Source organism: Pan troglodytes, chromosome 10 (genome assembly GCF_028858775.2).
Source record: "Pan troglodytes isolate AG18354 chromosome 10, NHGRI_mPanTro3-v2.0_pri, whole genome shotgun sequence".
NCBI classification, from domain to species: domain Eukaryota; kingdom Metazoa; phylum Chordata; class Mammalia; order Primates; family Hominidae; genus Pan; species Pan troglodytes.
In genome coordinates, this window is record NC_072408.2 from 19913435 (window position 1) to 19935114 (window position 21680).

General features: G+C 41.2%; 1 protein-coding gene and 1 non-coding gene across 2 annotated transcripts in view; both read left to right on the forward strand.

The window, feature by feature from the left end:
• The window catches only part of APOLD1 (apolipoprotein L domain containing 1), a 65677-nt gene that overhangs the window by 37003 nt on the left and 6994 nt on the right, over positions 1-21680 (forward strand). The gene's annotated exons all lie outside the window — the stretch shown is intronic.
• On the forward strand, positions 1921-2013 carry MIR613 (microRNA mir-613). The gene has a single exon (NR_035942.1). It is a non-coding gene; the product is annotated as a microRNA mir-613 (primary transcript).

The window sequence follows — 21680 nt, forward strand, 5'->3', positions numbered from 1 at the left end:
CTCGGAAACATTTGTCATGGGAGCCTGAGTAAAGTGGTCCACCGGCCAGAGAGAAAGGACAAATATGGCCCATGAAGATAGAGAATGACTAGCACGATGTTTTGAGGGTATTTTTGGTTTTGAAATCAATTAGCCTGGGTGCTGTAGCTCACACCTGTAACCCCAGCACTTTGGGAGGCTGAGGCAAGAGGATTTCTTGATCTCAGGAGTTGAAGACCAGCCTGGGCAACATAGTAAGACCCTGTCTCTAAAAGAAAAATTTTAAAAGCCGGGTGTAGTAGTCCCAGCTACTCCAGAGGCTGAGATGGGAGGATTGCTTGAGCCTGAGAAGCAGAGGCTGCAGTGAGTCATGATTTCACTCTAGTCTGGGTGACAGAGCAAGACCCTGTCTCAAGAAAAAAAAATTATTTTTAATTGACAATAAAAGTTGTATATACTCATTGTGCACAGCATGATGTTTAGATATATGTGTGCATTGTGAGATGGCTAAATCAAGCTAATTAACATATTCATTACCTCACATTTTTTTTTTGTATGCGGCGAGAACATTTAAAAACTACCCTCTTAACAATTCCTAAGTACAATTATCCCTCCATATCCAAGAAAAATTGGTTCCGGGACACCCTGTGAATTCCAAAATTTGGGGAATGTTCAAGTACCTTATTAAAAAAAGTGTAGTATTTGTGTATAACCTATGCACATCTTCCAATATATAGTTGGCTTTTGTAATCTGTGGGTTCTGCATCTGTGGATTCAACCAACCAGAAATTGAAAATATTGTGTGTGGGGGGAGGAAAACAATACAACAATAAAAAATAATACAAATAAAAAGCAATGAAGTATAATAACTATGTAGCATTTGCATTCTATCAGGTATTATAAGTAATCTGGAGATGATTTAAAGGATAGGGAGGATGTACATAGGTTATATGCAAACGCTATACCACTTTATATGGGACTTTAGCATCCTCGCATTTCTGTATCTACAGGGGGTCCTGGAACCAATCCCCCACTTATATGAGGGGGATGTCTATACTTTAAATCATCTCTAGATTACCTATAATACCTTATATAATATGTGTTATATAAATGGTTGTTATACTGTCTTTTTAAGTTTGTATTATTTTGAAGTATTTTTTCCCAAATATTTTTGATCTGAGATTGGTAGAATCATGGATGGAAAACCTGAGGATCCAGAGGACTGACTATATATAGCACATTATTTTTATTTATTTATTTATTTATTTACTGAGATGGAGTTTCACTCTGTCACCCAGGCTGGAGTGCAGTGGTGTGATCTCGGCTCACTGCAACCTCTGCCTCCTGGGTTCAAACAGTTCTCATGCCTCAGCCTCCCAAGTAGCTGGGATTACAGGTGCCTGCCACCATGTCCGGCTAATTTTTGTATTTTTAGTAGTGACAGGGTTTCGCCATGTTGGGCAGGGTGGTCTTGAACTCCTGGCCTCAGGTGATCCACCCATCTCGGCCTCCCAAAGTGCTGGGATTACAGGCATGAGCCACCGTGCCTGGCTACAGTACATTATTAACTATAGTTACCATGTTGTACAAGAGATTTGTTGAATGTATTCCCCCTAACTGAAATTTTATATGCTTTGACCAATATCTCCCCAATTCTCCCTGATAATGTTTATGTTATGTTTTTTAAGTGGAAAAAAAGTTGCATAGCAATATATAATATGCTATTTTTGTAAAAGAAAACCACAACCACATATGTGAAATGCACATGGTTGTATAAACATCAGCATTATGTAAGAACACATAGCAAACTATAAACCTCAGTATTACCTCTAGAGGGTGAAAACAGATGGAGAAGGATTTATTTCTAACTTTCTATATTTTAATTTTTATAATATATTTTTTATTTCTACTAGGTGTGGGCTTTATTGGTTGATTTCTCAGTGAGTGCATTTCCAAGTGTGAAGGGACCCTTCCTGTAGTGTCTTATATACAATACAGTAGGAATGTTCCTTCTTTGCCACTCATACACCTTTATGTGCATCTCACATGGTGTTCTTCCCCAGGCGGATGTGATTCTCCATGCCAGTGAAGAGTAAGGAAGGCCACAGCATGGTATGGGGATAGAATAAACTCTGCTGGGCTAACAAATAAACCCTGAACTCTCAATGTCTTAATGCAATAAAGATTTGTTTCTTATTCATGCTGATGTTCCTGGCCTGAGAGTTCACCAGAGCAGCTCTTCTCTAAGCAGCAAATTCAGGGATCAGGGCTTCTCCCATCCTGTGCATCTGCCATCTTGGAACCTTCATTTCCAGCCATGCAGAGGAAGAGAGAAGGAGCCTGAGAGACTGGGAGAGGAGTTTTATGCAAGGGAGTGCTGGGAAATGTAGTCTTCCTGGTTCTGCAGGCTGTATAAGAGGCACAGACCAGCATCTGCTTCTGATGAAGGGCTCAGGAAGCCTCCAATCATGACGGAAGGTGAAGAGGAACCAGAGAGGAAGGAATAAAAGTTTCATTTTAAAAATTAGAGATGAGGTCTTGCTATGTTGCCCAGGCTGGACTCGAACTCCTGGGGTCAAGTGATCCTCCCACCCCAGCCTCCTGAGTAGCTGGAACTACAGTCTCATATCACCACACCCGGCTCAATATATTTTTATATTATAGAAATTTGTTATAAGAATTATGCATTTTTTGTGATTAAATGAATAAAGATAAACTATATTTTGCATAAAAAGAAAGCACTGTTACACTTCAGGCGAAGACAAAGGTAAGAAAACCCCTAAATGGTTATTAAACATTTAATTCACTTAAGGGCACTGCAGAGAGGAAACACTTTTAGAAATCTATGTTAATTCTGTTAACATTAAAGCCAAAGTGTAGGCTGGGCATGGTGGCTCAGGCCTGTAATCCCAGCACTTTGGGAGGCCAAGGTGGGAGGATTGCTTGAGCCCAGGAATTCAAGACCAGCCTGGGCAACATGGTGAAACCCCATCTCTACAAAAAATCAAAAATTAGCTGGGTGTGGTGGCACAAACCTATAGTCCCAGCTTCTCAGGAGGCTGAGGTATTAGGATCTCTTGAGCCTGGTAGGTTGAGGCTGCAGTGAGCCACGATTGCACCACTGTCATCCAGTCTGAGCAACAGAGTGAGGTGCTGTCTCAAAAACACCCAAAAAACAACAAGAACAAAATGTCAAAGTCAAAGAGTAGATCTTCTGTGCTCTAGTGTTGGTTAGGGTCCTCTGTTGCAAAGATCAGAAATCAAGTCACTCAAGGAATAAAAGGGGAGTTGAAAAAATAGGAATATATGAATGGCTCATAAAATGGAAGGATGGCAGGAAATAAAAGTTAAGACTCTCTGTTTGCCTCTCAGGTCCTTATCTCTTAATTTTCTCCAGTAAACAAAACAAACTTTCTCTGCTCTTGGGGGAATATAATGGGAAAAATATGGCTGCTTCACAGATCCTGAGTTCCATATTTCAGTTCCAGTCATTGAGAAGACTGCCTCAACTCTCTTTAGGTCCATATTCCAAAATCTTGAAAGAATTTGATTGGCCAAATTTGGTTTGGATGTCCACCTTTAGTCCAATTAGCTATAGTCAGTGGGCAGGATCATGTAATATAGTACCAAGATACTGGAATATTTTAAATGGAGATAAAGAGATGTTGTCAGATTAAGGTGGGGGCCATAAGTTCCCAAGCTGCCTACTACAGTTGCACAAAGGACAAAGAATATTATAGATTGATGAGCTAAAAATCACTTTTGCATTGCCCCACAGCTAAAAAATTTAAAAAGAGATTTCTGAGAGAGCCATAAAAAGGCAATAGTAAAACACTGATATAAAATCAACTGGGGCCAGACATGGTGACTGACACCTGTAATCTCAGCACTTTGAGAGGCTGAGGTTATCTGCCTGGATCACCTAAGTTCAGGAGTTTGAGACCAGCCTGGCCAACATGGCGAAACCCTGTCCCTACTAAAAATACAAAAATTAGCTGAGTGTGGTGGCACGTGCCTGTAATCCCAATTACTCAGGAGGCTGAGGCAGGAGAATCGCTTGAACCCGGGAGGCAGAGGTTGCAGTGAGCCAAGAGCACACTCCAACCTGGGTGACAGAGTGAAACTATGTCTCAAAAACAAAAAACAACAAAACAAACTAAAACAACAAAACAAAACAAACAGAAAAATAGAATTAGCTGGTAAATCAGCTGGCATATACTATCAGAATAATAAATAAGAGTTGGCCCCCTGGGCTGGGTGCAGTGGCTCATGCCTGTAATCTCAGCAGTTTGGGAGGCCAAGGTGGGTGGATCACCTGAGGTCAGGAGTTCGAGACCAGCCTAACCAATATGGTGAAACCTCATCTCTATTAAAAATACAAAAATTAGCCGGGTGTGGTGGTGTATGCCTATAGTCCCAGCTACTCAGGAGGCTGAGGCAGGAGAATTGCTTGAATTTGGGAGGTGGAGGTTGCAGTGTGCCAAGACCACGCCACTGCACTCCAGCTTGGGTGACAGAGCAAGATTCCGTCTCAACAAAATAAATAAGAGTTGGCCCTTTGTATTTGTGAGTTCTGCATTTGTGAATTAAACCAACCACTGATTGGAGTTATTCAGAAAAATTAAAAACAATAGTACAATAATAAAAATAATATACATTAAAAAATTGGCCAGGTGCGGTGGCTCACACCTGTAATCCCAGCACTTTGGGAGGCCGAGGTGGGAGGATCACTTGAGGTCAAGAGGTTGAAAGTAGCCTGGCCAACGGGGCAAAACCCATCTCTACTATAAATAGAAAAATTAGATGGGTGTGGGGGCCCGCGCCTGTAATTTCAGCTACTCGTGAAGCTGAAGCATGAGAATTGCTTGAACCCGGGAGGCGGAGGTTGCAGTGAGATCGTGCCACTGCACTCCAGCCTGGGCTACAGAGGGAGACTATGTCTCAAAACAAAACAAAAACAAAAACAAAACTAGTATAACAACTATTTACATAGCACTTACATTGTATTAGGTATTATATGTAATTTATAGATGATTTAAAGTACATGAAAGGAGGTGAGTAGGTTATACGCAAATCCTATGCCTTTTTTTTTTTTTTTTTTTGACGGTGTCTCACTCTGTCACTCGGGCTGGAGTGCAGTGGTGCGATCTCGGCTCACTGAAACCTCCGCCTCCTGGGTTCAAGTGATTCTTCTGCCTCAGCCTCCTGAGTAGCTGGGACTACAGGCATGTGCCACCATGCCTGGCTAATTTTTTTATTTTTAGTAGAGACGGGGGTTTCACCATATTGGTCAGGCTGGTCTTGAACTCCTGACCTCGGGATCTGCCTGCCTTGGCATCCCAAAGTGCTGGGATTACAGGTGTAAGCCACTGTGCCCGGCCTACTATGCCATTTTATACAAGGATCTTGAACATCTGTGGATTTTGGTATCTGTGGGGAGTCCTCAAACCAAACTCCCATGGATGCTGAGGGACAACTGTACAAATATTGAACAATTGAAAAGGTCACAGATAACTAGACGTAAAAAATAGTTACTGGCTTGAAAAAAGGTAAGAATACCTGATAATTGCACCACATTGTGTAGGTCTCACAGGGTTTCCATATTCCCTTTCCAATATAATAAATAAAACCTTGTAAAAGCAATTGAGGCTGAGTGCAGTGGCTCATGCCTGTAATCCCAGCACTTTGGGAGGCTGAGGCAGGAAGATCATTTGAGTCCAGGAGTTCGAGACCAGACTGGGAAACCTAGGGAGTCCCTATCTCTACAGAAAATTAAAAACAAAACAAAACAAAACAAAAAAACCAACCAGGTGTCATGCACCTGTGGAGTCCCAGCTACTCAGGAGGTTGAGTTGGAAAGATTGCTTGAGACCAGGAATTCAAGGTGGCAGTAAGCGAATCACGCCACTGCACTCCAGCCTGGGCAACACAGCAAGACCTCATCTCTTAAATTAAAAAAAAAAAAAAAAGCAATTGAGTCTCAATAAGTCAAGTCACTTGCTCGAAGTCACACACAAACCACAGACTTAGGACTCAAACTCCTCCTTTTCACTTTATGTGCAGAGGCCTAACTTATAGAAAATGCCTCCTACCTTTTTCAAAGGTAGTTTACTTTTTTTTTTTAGCATTGAAAGTAAAGGCAGAAATGACTTTTAAAGTGCTACATTTTCAGGGAAAAAAAGTGGATTAGGAACATTAGTTTCTATTCTGGCATGTAAGGAGCTTAGAAGTCACTACTCCTGGCTGGGCACCGTAGCTCATGCCTGCAATCCCAGCACTTTGGGAGGCTGAGGCAAAAGGATTACTTGAGCCCAGGAGTTCAAGACCAGCTGGAGCAACGTGGCAAAACCCCATCTTTACCAATTATACAAAAATTAGCCAGTCGTGGTGGCACATGCCTGTAGTCCCAGCTACTTGGGAGGCTGAGGTGGAAGGATCACTTGAGCCTAGGCAATTAAGGCTGCAGTGGGCCATGATTATACCACTGCACTACAGCCTGGGCAACAGAGCAAGACCTCCAGCTAAAAAAAAAAAAAAAAGTCACCACTCCATCTTAACAAGTAAAAAGCTGAGTAAACTGAAAAATCAACAGCTCTTCTTAGATCCATAAGAGATGGGAGGTCATAGAGCAAACCCCAAATTGGAAACACAGGTGAATGCAGATAATCACAACTTACTTACTGGAGCAGAAACCTTCATGGGAATCAGTGCTGGAGTGGGAAAACCTGAACTGTAATTGATAAATTGCTGGAGGCTTGGTGTGGACAAGTCTGTGAGATAAAAACTTTATTGGGAGGCTCCCACACTTTTATAGTTTTACCTCCAGGGGCTCTACTAGGTTCTCACAGTGAATTTTGCAGAACGATCCTCTCATGCTTCCAACAAGGGGAGAGGAAAAGGAACCATCTTGAAATGCCCTAGAGCATTCTGTTCTTAAGAACAAGGTCTTCCCTCAGGAGAAATTACTTAACTGGAGCCTAACCTGCTGGGGTTTTATAACAGCCTAACTGATCTGGGGGAAGGGAAATACCCAACTCCAGCCTAGTCTAGCTATGTTGTCCCACCTAAGGAGAGGGGGAGACTGAGAAGCACCTGTGAAGTTCACAGTCCAGAGACATAGGCTCACTAAAAGACTGAGACCTAATTATCGGACTGTAGAATGCTTCCTTTCCCTCCACACCTTGCCACCACATTACTAAAGTCCTATTTACAGTAGTTTCTTTAGCCCAAAACATCATGCCTGGCTATCAAGAAAAAATTACAAAGTATACTAAAAGGCAAAAAAACATAGTTTGAAGAGACAAAGCAAGCATCAGAACCAGATGCTCTGGATAAAGTAGACAGCATGCAAGAACAGGTAGGCAATGTAAACAGAGAAATGGAAACTATAAAAAGAACCAAAAGAAATGTTAGAGAGGCCGGGGGCGGTGGCTCACGTCTGTAATTCCAGCACTTTGGGAGGCCGAGGCAGGCAGATCATGAAGTCAGTTCAAGACCAGCCTGACAAGCATGGTGAAACCTCATCTGTACTAAAAATACAAAAATTAGCCGGGCATGGTGGCACATGCCTGTAACCCCAGCTACTCAGGAGGCTGAGGCAAGAGAATCGCTTGAACCCAGGAGGCAGAGGTTGCACTGAGCCGAAATCGTGCCATTGCACTACAGCCTGGGTGACAGAGCGAGACTTCATCTCAAAAACAACAACAAAATGTTAGAGATAAAAAACACTGCAATAGAAATGAAAAATGTCTTTGACGTGCTTATTAGTATACTAAACATGCTGAGGAAAAAATCGCTGTTTGAGGATATCTCAAGAGAAACCTCCCAAACTGAAAAACAAAGAGAAAAAAAGACTGAAAAAAAAAAAGCAACAACAGAAAAGAATATCCAGGAACTGTAGGACAACTACAAAAGGTGTAAGTGTGTAATGAGAATACCAGAAGGAGAAGAAAGAGAATACAGAATAAATATTTGAAACAATAATGATTGAGAATTTCCCCAAGCCAGTGTCAGACACCAAATCACAGATCCAGAAAGCTCAGAGAACACCAATAAGAATACATGTTAAAAAAAAAAAAACTCTACACCTAGGTATATCATATTTACACTACAGAAAATTTAAGATAGAGAAAAAATCCATATAGAAACCAGAGGTTTAAAAAATCTTATAGAGAAGAAAAGAATTACATCCAACTTCTCCTCAGACAGTATGCAAGCAAGAAGAGAGTGGAGTCAAATATTTAATGTGTTGAGAGAAAAAAATCCCACCAACCTAGAATTCTGTACGCTGTGAAATCATCCTTTAAAAGTGGCACAGAAATAAAGGTCTTCTCAGACAAACAAAAATTGGGGGAATTTGTTGCCTTGCAAGAAATAGTAAAAGAATTTCCTTAGAAAAAAGAAAGAGTATATAGGTCAGAAACTCAGATATACATTAAGAAGGAAAGAACATCCGAGTCAGTGAAGATAAAATTTTAAAAACTTTATTTTTCTTATTTTTAATTGCTCTAACAGATAACATTTTTTTCAGAGCTTTGGGGGAATTTATTAGAGAAGATTTTGTGTATGAAAAAGGTGCTGGGCTTTTATCTACCATTAGCAGGTGTCGTGCCTGGTGGCCCCCTTATGGCCATCAGTTTGTTGGCCAGACTGCAATGGCTACAATAGCCATAAGCAGCAACAAAATCATCATTATTATCCCACAAGAGGTTGACTTTCTGTCCACCATGTTCAAATGCCTAGTTTCAGTGCAAAGTTTTTCATCTGTGTTTTCCAGCAAATTGGCAGAGATGTTAATTATCTCATTTTGTCCATCCAATTCATTCCCAATTTCCTGCCCCATTTGTTTTTGGCAACTTATGATGGAGGAAATGGCATCGAGGCCTGTGTCCTGTTCTTTGATAATTTTCTGCTTGCTTGCTATTGTCAGAGTTCATTAAAACCCAAGCCTCTTGTCTCCTCTGGCTCCTCAAAGAGCCAAGGGTTTGGCACTTCCTAACAGATAACAGTTTGTTCAAAATAATAATAGCAATAATGTTCTTGATTACATATTGCATATATATAGCTATGTATATTTATGTATAGGTGAAACAAATGACCACAATGATACAAGAGATGTGAGAGAGAAATTAGGATTATTTCTTTATTATAAGGTACTCACACTAACTGTGAAGTGGTGTGGCATATTCAAAAGTGACTCAGATTCGTTGTAAATGTATATTGCAAACTCTAGGGCAATCATTTAAAAAGGTTAGAAAAAAAAGAAGCATAACTGATATGCTAAAAAATGAGAAAAAAGTAATTTATATGAAATGCTCAATTGTAATGACAAAAGGCAAAAGAGAAAAAGAGTGAAAGATAAAAATAAGAACAAAGAACAAGGACAACAAATAGAAAACAATAAAAAATATAGTAGATGTTAACCAAACCATATTAATCACTTTGAATGTCAGTGGTCTAAATTCACCAGTTAAAAGAAAGAGATTGTCAGACTGGATCAAAAAACAAGACCCAACTATATGTTGTATATAAGAAACCCACTTTAAATATAAAGACACATATAAATGGGTAGAGAAAGATACACCCTGACAACACTAATCAAAAGAAAGCAGAATTAGCTATGCTTATGTCAGACAGAACAGACTTCAGAGCAAGGAAAGTGGGAAGAAAGAGGGACATTACATAATGATAAAGGGGTCAATTCTCCAAGAAGACATAATAATCCTTTACCCAATGTATGCACCTAACAACGGAGTGTCAAAATATGTGAAGCAAAAACTGACAGAACTGGAAGGATAAATAAATGAATCCACTATTATAACTGGAGACTTCAACATCCCTCTCTCAGGAATGGACAGATCCAGTAGGCAGAAAATCAGTAGGGCATAGTTGAACTCAACACCACCATCAATCAACTGGATGTAATTGACATCTATAGATGACTTTATTAAACAGTAGCAGGTTACATGTTCTTCTCAAAGTCACATAAAACATTTACCCACATAGACCACATTCTGGGCTATAAAATACACCTTAACAACATTTAAAAGAATGAAAATAATGTAATGTCTACTCTCAGACCACAATGAAATTAAACTAGATATTAATAACAGAAAGGTAGTTGGAAAATCCCAATATACTTGGAGATTGAACAATACAATTTTATTTGTTTATTCTTCTCAAGAGAAAATTAAAATATTTTAAACTAAATGAAAATGAAAGCCAGGCATGGTGGTGCACTCCTGTAGTGCTACTCGAGAGGCTGAGGTGGGAGGATCACTTGAGCCCAGGAGTTCGAGGTTATAGTAAGTTATGATCACACCACTGCACTCCAGCCTGGGCATCAGAGTGATATCCTGTCTCTAAAAAAGAAAAAAAAATTATATGGAAAACACAACTTACCAAATTTGTGGGATGCAGTAAAAGCAGTGCTTACGGGGAAATTTTTGTAGCATTGAATGCGTATATTTGAAAAGAAGAAAGATCTAAAAATCAATAATCTAAGCTTCCACCTTAGGAAACTAGAAAAAGAACAAATTAAGTCTAAACTAAGTAGAAGTGGCCAGTTATGGTGTCTCACACCTGTAATCCCAGCACTTTGGGAGGGTGAAGTGGGAGGATTGCTTGAGGCCTGGAGTTCAAGAACCAGGGTGGGCAACATAGTGAGACTTAGTCTCTACAAATAAATTAAAAAATTAACCAGGCATGATGGTGTGTGCCTGTAGTCCAGCCACCTAGAGGCTGAAGTGGGAGAATCACTTGAACCCAAGAGTTTGAGGTTACAATGAGCTATGATTGCATCACTGTACTCCAGCCTAGGTGACAGACCCTGTCTATTAAATAAATAAATGAAAAGTAGAAGAAAAGATTATAAAAATTAGAGGAGAAATCAATGAAATTAAAAATAGGAAATCAAAATCTGGTTCTTTGAAATGATTAATAAAATCAATGAACCTCTTCCCGACTTAATACTTCCTATAAAGCTACAATAATCAAGACAGTGTGGTATTGGTGAAAGACTAGAAAAACAGACCAATAGAATAGAATGGAGAGCCCCAAAGTGAACCCACATAAATATAGTCAATTGACCTTTCACAAAGGAGCAAAAGGAAGACAATGGCGCAAAGATAGTCTTTCAACAAATGGCGCTGGAAACCTGACATCCACATGCAGAAAAAAATGAATCTAGACACACATCTTACACTCTTCACAAAAATTAACCTAAAATGGGTCACAGACCTAAGAGTAAAACATAAAACTATAAAATTCCTAGAAGATAACAGGAAAAAATCTAGATGACCCTGGACTTGGTGATTACTTTTCAGATACAACATCAAAGGCACAATCCATGAAAGAAAGAATTGGTAAACTGGACTTTATTAAAATTAAAAAATGTTACTCTGCAAAAGACACTGTGAATTGAATGAAAAGGCAAGCCACAGACTGGAAGAAAATATTTGCAAAAGACATATTTGATAAAGGACTGTTATCCAAAATATACAAAGAACTCTTAAAACTCAACAATAAGAAGACAAAGAACCTGGACGGGTGTGGTGGCTCACACCTGTAATCCTAGCACTTTGGGAGGCCGAAGAGGGTGAATCACTTTGGGTCAGGAGTTTGAGACCAGCCTGGCCAACATGGTGAAACCCCGTCTCTACGAAAAACTACAAAAATTAGCTGGGTATGGTGGTGTGTGCTTGTAATCCCAGCTACTCGGGAGGCTGAGGCAGGAGAATGGCTTGAACCCAGGAGGCAGAGGTTGCAGTGAGCTAAGATCACACTGCTGCACTCTGGCCTGGGTGACACAGCGAGACTCTAACTCCAAAAAAAAAAGAAAAAAAGAAAAAAAGAAAGAAAAGAAAAGTAAAGAAAAGAAAAGAAAGAAAACAAGGAACCTGAACAAAAAATGGGCCAATGACCTTAACAGGCACCTCACCAAAGAAGATATTGGTGGTAAATAAATATATGAAAAGATGTCCCAAATCATATGTCATCAGGGAATGCAAATCACAACAGCAATGAGGTACCATTACATATTGATTAGAATGGCCAAAATCTAGAACTGACAATACTAAATTCCCTGATGAGGATGTGGAGCAGCAGAAACTCTCCTTCATTTCTGGTGGGAATTTGAAATGGTACGATGAGTTTGGAAGACAGTTTGGCAGTTTCTTACAAAACTAAGCATACTCTTGTCATAAGATCCAGCAGTCATGCTCCTTGGTATTTACCCAAAGGAATTGAAAACTTATGTCCACACAAAAAGCTACACACAGATGCTTACCACAGCTTTATTTGTGATTGCCAAACATCAGAAGCAACCAAGATGTTCTTCAGTAGCTGAGTGAATAAATGGTGGCATATCCAGACAATGGGACATTATTCAGTGCCAAAGAGAGATGAACTATCAAGTCACGAAAAGATGTGGAGGAAATTTAAGTGCATGTCTGTAAATGAAAGAAGCCAATCTGAAAAGGCTACATGCTGTGATTCCAACTAATGACATTCTGGAAAAGATAAAACTATGAAGACAGTGATCAAAGATCAGTGGTTGCCAGGGGTTAGGAGGGAGGGAGGGATGAACAGGCGAAGTGCAGAGGATTTCCAGGGCAGGTAAACTACTCTGTATGAGACGATAATGGTGGATACATGTCATTAAACATTTTTCAAACCCACACAGTGTACAACACCAATAAGGAACCCTAATGTAAACTGCAGACTTTGGGCCAATGTAGGTTCATGAATTGTAACATAGGTACTGCTCTGTGGTCACTGGCAATAATGGGAGAAGTTATGTATGTGTGAGGGCAGGGAGCATGGGGTGTCTCTGTATGTTCCACTCAATTTTGTTGCAAATCTAAAACTGCTCTAAAAAATAGTCTAACAAAGCAAGTTTGGAGAGGAAAATAGATTACATAAAATCATTTTCTTACCTAATTCAAGAGCAAATAGAGTTGAAAACTCACCATAGAAACTACATTTTTAAAAAAACGATTGGGTACAATGGCTTATGCCTGTAATCCCAGCACTTTTGGAGACCAAGGCGAGAGGATTGCTTGAGACCAGAAGTTCATGACCAGCTTAGGCAACATAGTGAGACTTCATTACTACAAAATTTTCTTTCTTTAATTAGCTGGGTGTGGGGGTGTGCACCTGCAGTCCCAGCTACCCAGGAGGCTGAGGTGAGAGGATTGCTTGAGCCTAGGAGTTCAAAGTTACAGTGAGCTATGATCATGCCACTGCACTCCAGCTTGGGTGACAGGGTGAGACCCAGTCTCAAAAAAAAAAAAAAAAAACCACAACAAACAAACAAACAAAACTAAATTAATAAAAGCAAATAAGGAGAATAATAATGACCAACTTTCAGGGTGTTAGAAGATACACCCCTTGCTTCATCATATTGCTTAATGTGAACCGACTGAATTCTACTAAAAATAGACTTTAAACAAAGTTAGAAAAGAAAACCAGTATCCAACATTCTCTCACCTATAACAGGCATATTACAAATTAAACCATTCAAATAGTCTAAAAGCTAAGGGAAAGCTTAAGATTTATGATGCCTCTGTAGATACAAAACAAGCAGGTGTTATAATCCAGGCTGCAATACTGTTGTAGATGTCTGAGAACTCGGAAGATAATGACTAAGCCTGAGAAAGGGCCAGACAAAGGTAATTGTTTCCCAGTATCCTGGAAGATAAGAGAATCTTTATGGCTACTGGAGGGATGTGGACTCAGCTGCAGTCTTTCTGGCACCAGAAGAAAAGGCATGTGGTAAACTAGATATTCTGTAATAGGGCCCATGGGGCAAACGATTCTATATTAATGATAGAGTGTAGGTTTCACCCACAGGATCCCAGGTGTTCTGTGCAGGTGCGCACACCTGTGGAGGAGGAAGCGGAGCAAACTTTAAACTGCACACATTAGGAAGCCTGGGACAGTTAAAGAGTTCCCAGCATCAGATATGTCCAAAAGAAAAGCAAGTAAGATTAGCAAAGATACATGCTTTTTTCCCTCAGCAAAAAGCAATGAAGGTTGAGTCTCCCTTTAAAAATAAAAAATCGGATTATGAAGCAGTAACATTCAAAATCATATTATATTGAATTAAAAACAGGTAAACTGTTTAGTGGAATAGATTTCCTAGAAGTAGATATTAACAATGGTAACAAATCAACATAAGAGTAGCCAGCAATAACACATCTATAGAAAAGCGTATTTTTTAAATAAAAAATGATCAAAATTATATTCATCTGAAGAAGAATTAGCACCCGCTATGCACTATATATAATAAACTCCAGGTGGGTCAAATTAGGCTAAAATGTTTATTGTGGATATTTTCTTTTTAGTTTTATCTAACCATCAGTTTCCCTTTCCCTGCAATCCCATTGTAATTTCCTAGTGTGAAACTTCTCCCTGAGTGTATATGTAATGTTGGTGGGAAGGTCAAGTTCTTTTACCATCTCCCACTTGAAAGCTGAAGGCCATTCACCCCTCTTCTCCCTGCCCAGTGCAGACAGTAGATGGGCACTTGACCTAAGCTCAGCCAACCCAGTGGTCACTCCTGGAACTTTGATTCTTAAACTGATACAAGGACAAAAGGAAAGAGTGGTTGGTCAGTTTCATCACACAGGCTGTTCCAATTACAAAACAACTGATGTCCTTTCAGTTTCTTGGTTCTTTAGAACTCCATGGTCCTTTCCCATGCTCAAGTATGTGTTCCCTCAGTCTCATAGCAATAATTCGCTTATATTAGCCAGAGCGAGATTTTTACTACAAGTTGAGTATTCCTTATCCAAAAGGTTTGGGACTAGAAGTGATTTGGATTTCAATTTTGGCAGGATTTCAGAATATTTGCATTATATACTTACCAATTGAGCATCCCTAATTTAGAAATCTGAAATCCGCTATGTTCCAGTGAGCATTTCCTTTGAGCATCACTCTAAAATCCAAAACTTACTGAGCACCAGTGTGATGCTCAAAGGAAATGCTCACTGCAGCATTTCAGATTTCAGATTTTTGCATTAGGGAAATTCAACCTCTCAACCTGGGTATCCAGATGGAGACTGCAATTCCAAAGAACAAACTGAAGAGGAAGAGGTTATAGGAGGTGGATGATGGTGTCACAGTTCACCTGGAAATATCTTCTCTACAAGAAAATGTGTTTTGTTTTGTTTTGTTTTGTTTTTTTGAGACAGGGTCTCACTCTATCACCCAGGCTGGAATGCAGTGGTGCAGTCTCGGCTCACTGCAACCTCTGCCTCCTGGGGCTCAAGCAATCCTCCCACCTCAGCCTCCTGAATAGCTGGGACCACAGGGGTGCACAACCACACCTGGCTATTTTTTTTTTTTTTTGTATTTTTTTGTGGAGACAAGGTTTTCCCATGTTCCCCAGGCTGGTCTTAAACTCCTGAGCTCAAGCAATCCGCCAGTCTTGGCCCCCCAAAGTGCTGGGATTACAGGTGTGAGCCACTGTGCTTGGCCAGGAAAGCATCCTGACAATGATCTGATGGTTTACATTTCTTCTGCTTGCTTCTCCCTGTGGGAGGCGTATACCTCTCTATCTTTTTGTTTATTTTATTTTACATTTTTGAGACAGGGTCTCACTCTGTTGCCCAGGCTGGAGTGCAATGGTATGACCATGGCTCACTGCAGCCTCGCCCTCCTAGGTTCAAGCACTCCTCCCATCTCAGCCTCCCAAGTAGCTGAAACTACAGGTGCACACCTCCTCATGTGGCTAATTTTTAATTTCTTTTTTTTTATAGAGATGGGTTCTCACTGTGTTGCCCAGGCTGATCTCAAACTCCTGGGCTCAAGCAATCCTCCTGCCTCGGCCCCCCAAAGTGCTGGGATTACAGGAGCCAGCCACTGTGCCTAGCTCCTACCCCTTTAATGTTGGGTTGGCCACAACTTGGTTGGCCAATAGAATGTGAGTGGATGTGATGGCTACCCTGTCTGAGCAGCCTTAGGAATGATTAGTCAATTTTGCTTCCAAAACATATTCTGTACTTTATCCACTCCATTGCATCCTACCAACAGTAGCCAAATCTGAGATAATCTCTGTCAACTACTTCAATAACCTTCTAACTGTCTCCTGGCTTTAGTTGTGTACCTCTGAGAACCATCCTTCACACAACTGTCACACAACAATGTCAAATTAACCCTGTAAGGCCACAGATGAAAGCCTTCAATGGCTCCCTCTTTCCCACATGGCACTGGAAAGCTGTCATGACTTGGCTTCTACCTACCCCTTAAGGCTCATCCTTTGGCCTTCCCTGCTTCCCACTTTATGTTCAGCAACACTAAACACCCTGGACACGCCTCCATTCCTTTGTCCATTCTGTTCCTTTGTCCAGACTGCCCTCCTCTCTCTCCTAATTTTTGTCCAAATAACTTCTGTTTGACTCTCAAGATTCAGCTCAATATCAGTGCTCCCAGAAAGTCTTCCCTAGTACTTCCTGGGCATGTATTTGCCCTGTGCTTTCTTGGTACCAGCACACACCCCGGCACTTCCCCACCTTAAATTTAAATGATATATTCTGTCTTTTTCTCTTCCAATAGATTTGCCATCTCCTGGAGGGCAGGGACTATATCTTATTCAGCTTTTGATCCCCAGACTCTAGCCTGATGTCTGGCACACAGTAGGTGTTCAATATACATTAGTGGGGCTGAAATTGAACAAATTAAACATTAATATAAGAAAATTCTGAAAGCCTTCTGCCTCTATTCTTACAAAAGCTGGTGGTATTATAAATGGGTTCTTCTGGAAAGCAATATAGCACTATATAACAAAAACGATGAAGATGGTCATTCTCCTTGACTTGGTATTTTCCCGTTTGTGAATACTCCTCAAAGAAATAATCCAAAGGAAAAAAAATGTACACAGATGTCCTGGCAACTCTAGTTATAACAGTGAAAAACCTGGAAGCAATCCAAGTGTCTAACAGGGAAATGACTAAGCAAACAATAGGATTATTACATAGCTATTAAAAAATGACAGAGGTGAGGACTATGTCAACACAGACAAGTGTGTATCTATCTGCAGGAACGTTAAGTAGAAAAAAGAACACAGGCTAGTGTTTAAACACTAGTGATTAAGGATGTGTGTGTACATTAACAAAGATTGGAGGCTAATTTGGAGAAATGAAAACGGCTGGAGTGCAGTACTTGTTGAGTCTTTATTTTCCTGTGCAGTTCCATGAATTTTTGACAATAATACTTGAGATTCCATGCAATATAGATATCCTAGAAGTCTTCTGCAGAATAAGTATTCTAAGTTATACCAAGCTGTATAGTCCAAGAGAGAATTTTATGTTAAATTCTTATAAAATTGTTATAAAATAATGATATTTCTTTAAGTGAACAACGCATTTTTCTTTAGTTAAATTCAACAAGCAACTATGAGAGCTTGACTATGTTCTAGAGCACTTACATTCTGGGGAAATTCAAAGAAATCATGGGCAAAAATCCTCAGGTGAATATGTGTTATTATTTTAATTTGCTTTTTTTTTTTTTTTTTTTGAGACAATGTCTGGCTCTGTTGCCCAGGCTGGAGTGCAGTGGTGTGATCTCGGCTCACTGCAGCCTCACCTCCCAGGCTCAAACCATCCTCCCAGCTTAGCCTCCCAAGTACCAAGTAGCTGGGACTACAGGCACACACCACCGAGGCGCCTGCCTCAGCCTCCCGAAGTGCTGGGATTACAGGCATAAGCCACTGTGCCTGGCCGAATTTATTTTTATTTTGGTGAATGTACATATTAGAACAGATGACAAAGGAAAGTCTGCAAGACCTTTGGACTAAACCTCACATTTACAAGTTGTCTCAATTTTACTTTTTATTTTAATTTTATTTATTTATTTATTTTGATACAGAGTCTGGCTCTGCCACCCAGGCTGGAGTGCAGCGGAGCAATCTTGGCTCACTGCAACCTCTGCCTCCGGGGCTCAAGCGATCCTCCCACCTCCACCTTCCCAGTAGCTGGGACTGCAGGCACAGGCCACCACACACAGCTAATTTTTGTAGTTTTTGTAGAGATGGGGTTTTGCCATGTTGCCCAGGCTGGTATTGTACTCCTGGGCTCAAGTGATTCTTCCACCTCAGCCTCCCAAAGTGCTGGGATTGCAGGGTCACCATGCCCGGCCTGAATTTTATATTTTTGATGTCTCCAAAAGAGGTCCTATATTTAGTCACTGAGATATACAGTTAAGTATTAAAAGGAAAAAGTCATCATCACATAACTTTAAACTTGTGCCACTTTTCCACTTGGTGCACTATGAATTAATATTTTATAAATCCTGTGACTATATTGTGAATAGCAAAATACTGACATAAGATATATTACATTGCAATTAAAAGAAATAAGCCACAATTTTTTATATTCCATTATAGAATTTCTTCATTTTTAAAAATCAACTGAGAGGCTAGGCACTGTGGCTCACACCTATAATTCCAGCACTTTGGGAGGCCGAGGCGTGTGGATCACCTGAGGTCAGGAGTTCAAGACCAGCCTGGCCAACATGATGAAACCCCGTCTCTACTAAAAATACAAAAAATTAGCCAGGGGTGGTGGCAGGCACTCGTAATCCCAGCTACTTGGGAGGTTGAGACAGGAGAATTGCTTGAACCTGGGAGGCGGAGGTTGCAGTAGGCTGAGATCGCGTCATTGCCTAGGCAACAAGAGCGAAACTCCGTCTCAAAAAAATAAAAAATAAAATAACTGAGAGTCTCAAAAAATGGAGGTGGCCCAGTCCTCTGAAAGGCCTTGAGCGTAATTATCACTTTATCTTTTTTTTTTTTTTTTTTTTTTTTTTGAGACGGAGTCTCGCTCTGTCGCCCAGGCTGGAGTGCAGTGGCGCGATCTCTGCTCACTGCAAGCTCCACCTCCCGAGTTCACGCCATTCTCCTGTCTCAGCCTCCCGAATAGCTGGGACTACAGGCGCCCGCCACCATGCCCGGCTAATTTTTTGTATTTTTGGTAGAGACGGGGTTTCACCATGTTAGCCAGGATGGTCTCGACCTCCTGACCTCATGATCTGCCTGCCTCGGCCTCCCAAAGTGCTGGGATTACAGGCGTGAGCCGCCGCGCCCGGCATACTTTATCTTTAAAATGTAATAATTTTAAGTAGGGGCCTAAAGCAAATGGGTTGTTGATAACTGTATAAACACCTCCTAACATAGTCCTTTCCACTAGGCTTACTGTTTCTGCTGCCATGTAACTGGTGGTCAGAAAACTACCAGTTCTGGCTGGCCATGGTGGCTCACGCCTGTAATCCTAGCACTTTGGGAGGCTGAGGTGGGCAGATCACCTGAGGTCAGGAGTTTGAGACCAGTTTGGCCAACAATGTGAAACCCCATCTATACTAAAGATACAAAAATTAGCTGGGCATGGTGGTGCGTGCCTGTAATCCCAGCTACTTGGGAGGCTGAGGCAGGAGAATCGCTTGAATCTGGAAGGCGGAGGCTGCAGTGAGCCGAGATCGCACCACTGCACTCCAGCCTGGGCAACAGAGCAAGACTCCATCTCAAACAAACAAACAAACAAACAAACACTACCAGTTCCTAGAGCAGTGGTTCACAAACCCGGCTGCAGGTAGGAATCACCTGTATTCTCCCAGATCCCACTCCAGACCTCTTGAATTAGACTCTCCAGGGCTGGGGCCTGAAGATTCCTATGCTTAAAAAGCTCTCTCTCGTCCTTCCTACACTGAATTTCCTCATGGTTCGAGGACTCAGAATTCAAACTAGTACAGCTAATGCCGCGGTTCAGCTGCATCAAGAGTTTAACACAGTGACAACTTGTCTCTACAAAAAGTCAAAAAATAAGGCAGGAGGATTGCTTGATCTCAGGAGGTCAAGGCTGCGGTGAGGCGTGATGGTGCCATTGCACTCCCACTTGAGTGACAGAGTGAGACCCTGCCTCAACAAAACAAAACAAAACAAAGAGTTGAACAGATCTGAAGGCTAGTTTGAAGGCCAACTACCATTTTCAGTGTAGTCTCTCTAGGGTGATGTGTTGGAAGTGCCCAAGAAACAATTTAAAAGAGAAGTTCAAGGATGTGGTCCACAGATTTTTTTTGTGGAAACTGACCACACAGAACTTTTGAACAAAATGCCTTCATTTGTTCCTAAAATTTGTTATTGTGTCTTTACTATATGAAATTAAACAAATGCTGGCTGGGCATGGTGGCTCATGCCTGTAATCCCAGCACTTTGGGAGGCTGGGGCAGGTGGATCACCTGGGGTCAGGAGTTCGAGACCAGCCTGTCCAACATGGCGAAACCCCGTCTCTACTAAAAATACAAAAATTAGCCAGGTGTAGTGGTGCATGCCTGTAATCCCAGCTTCTCGGGAGGCTGAGGCAGGAGAATTGCTTGAATCTGGGAGGCGGAGATTGCAGTGAGCTGAGATCATGCCACTGTACTCTAGCCTGGGCGACAGACTGAGACGCCGTCTCAAAAATAAATAAATAAATAAAAGTAAACAAATGCTGAATTGAAATTGCTAAGTTCAAGTGTCAGTTCTTATAAACAAGGTGAAGTACCAGTTGGGTTTTTTGTTTGTTTGTTTGTTTTTGGAGACAGAGTTTTACTCTGTTACCCAGGCTGGAGTGCAGCGGTGTGATCTCGGCTCACTGCAACTGCTGCCTCCCAGGTTCAAGTGATCCTCCTGCCTCAGTCTCCTGAGTAGCTGGGACTACAGGAGCACGCCACCACACACAGCTGTTTTTTTTGTATTTTTAGTAGAGATGGGGTTTTACCATGTTGGTCAGGCTGGTCTCGAACTCCTGACCTCAGGTGATCCACCAGCCTTAGCCTCCCAAAGTGCTGGGATTACAGGGGTGAGCCACTGCACCCGGCCCCAGTTGGTTTTTTTTTTTTTTTTTTTTGCTTTTTTTTTGAGACAAGGTCTCTATCATCCAGGCTGTGTTGCAGTGGTACCATTATAGCTCACTGCAGCCTTGACCTCCTGGGTGCAAGTGATCCTCCTGCCTCAGCGTCCTGAATAGCTAGGACTACAGGTGTGAGTCACTATGCCCGGCCAATTTTTAAATTTTTTGTAAAGATGGGGTCTCATTATGTCAACCAGGCTGGTCTCGAACTCCTGACTTCAAGCGACCCTCCCTCCTCTGCCTCCCAAAGTGCTGGGATTATAGGCATGGGCCACCATGACTGGCCAAAGTACCAGGTTTTTATGGGCAGTAAAACTTTAGCCCAAACTGTCAATTAACTCAATTTTTTTTGCCTCCATAAAGAGGCAAATACAAAGAAAATGGGCTTTCAACAAAGAGAAAAACAAATTCCAAGATATGGGCTGAGGTCAGTATACATGCTGTCTATTTTCCTCTACCTTCTGGTTCTTCATCCCACCTCTGTACTATGATATTGATGCTCTGAGGAAGACCCTGTATCCCAGCAATATTCCTCGTCTATAAAATAAAGATTTAATTGTGTTCCTCTAAACCCAAAACACACAGGATGATGTCCAGGGAAGTTAGAGGAACATGTGTCAGCTGAAGAATCAGTGGTATGTTCCCTCTTGTCTACCTCCCCAATTCGCCCTGGCCCACATCCCATTTGGAGTGACCATGTCTATGGAGATAGAGGAGGATATTCTTCCATTTCTAACCTCAAAAGGACACACTGGAGGCATCTAGATTGAGGTTACAGCTATCCTTTGAGGAGCTGTAACAAGAATATTTGGAAGT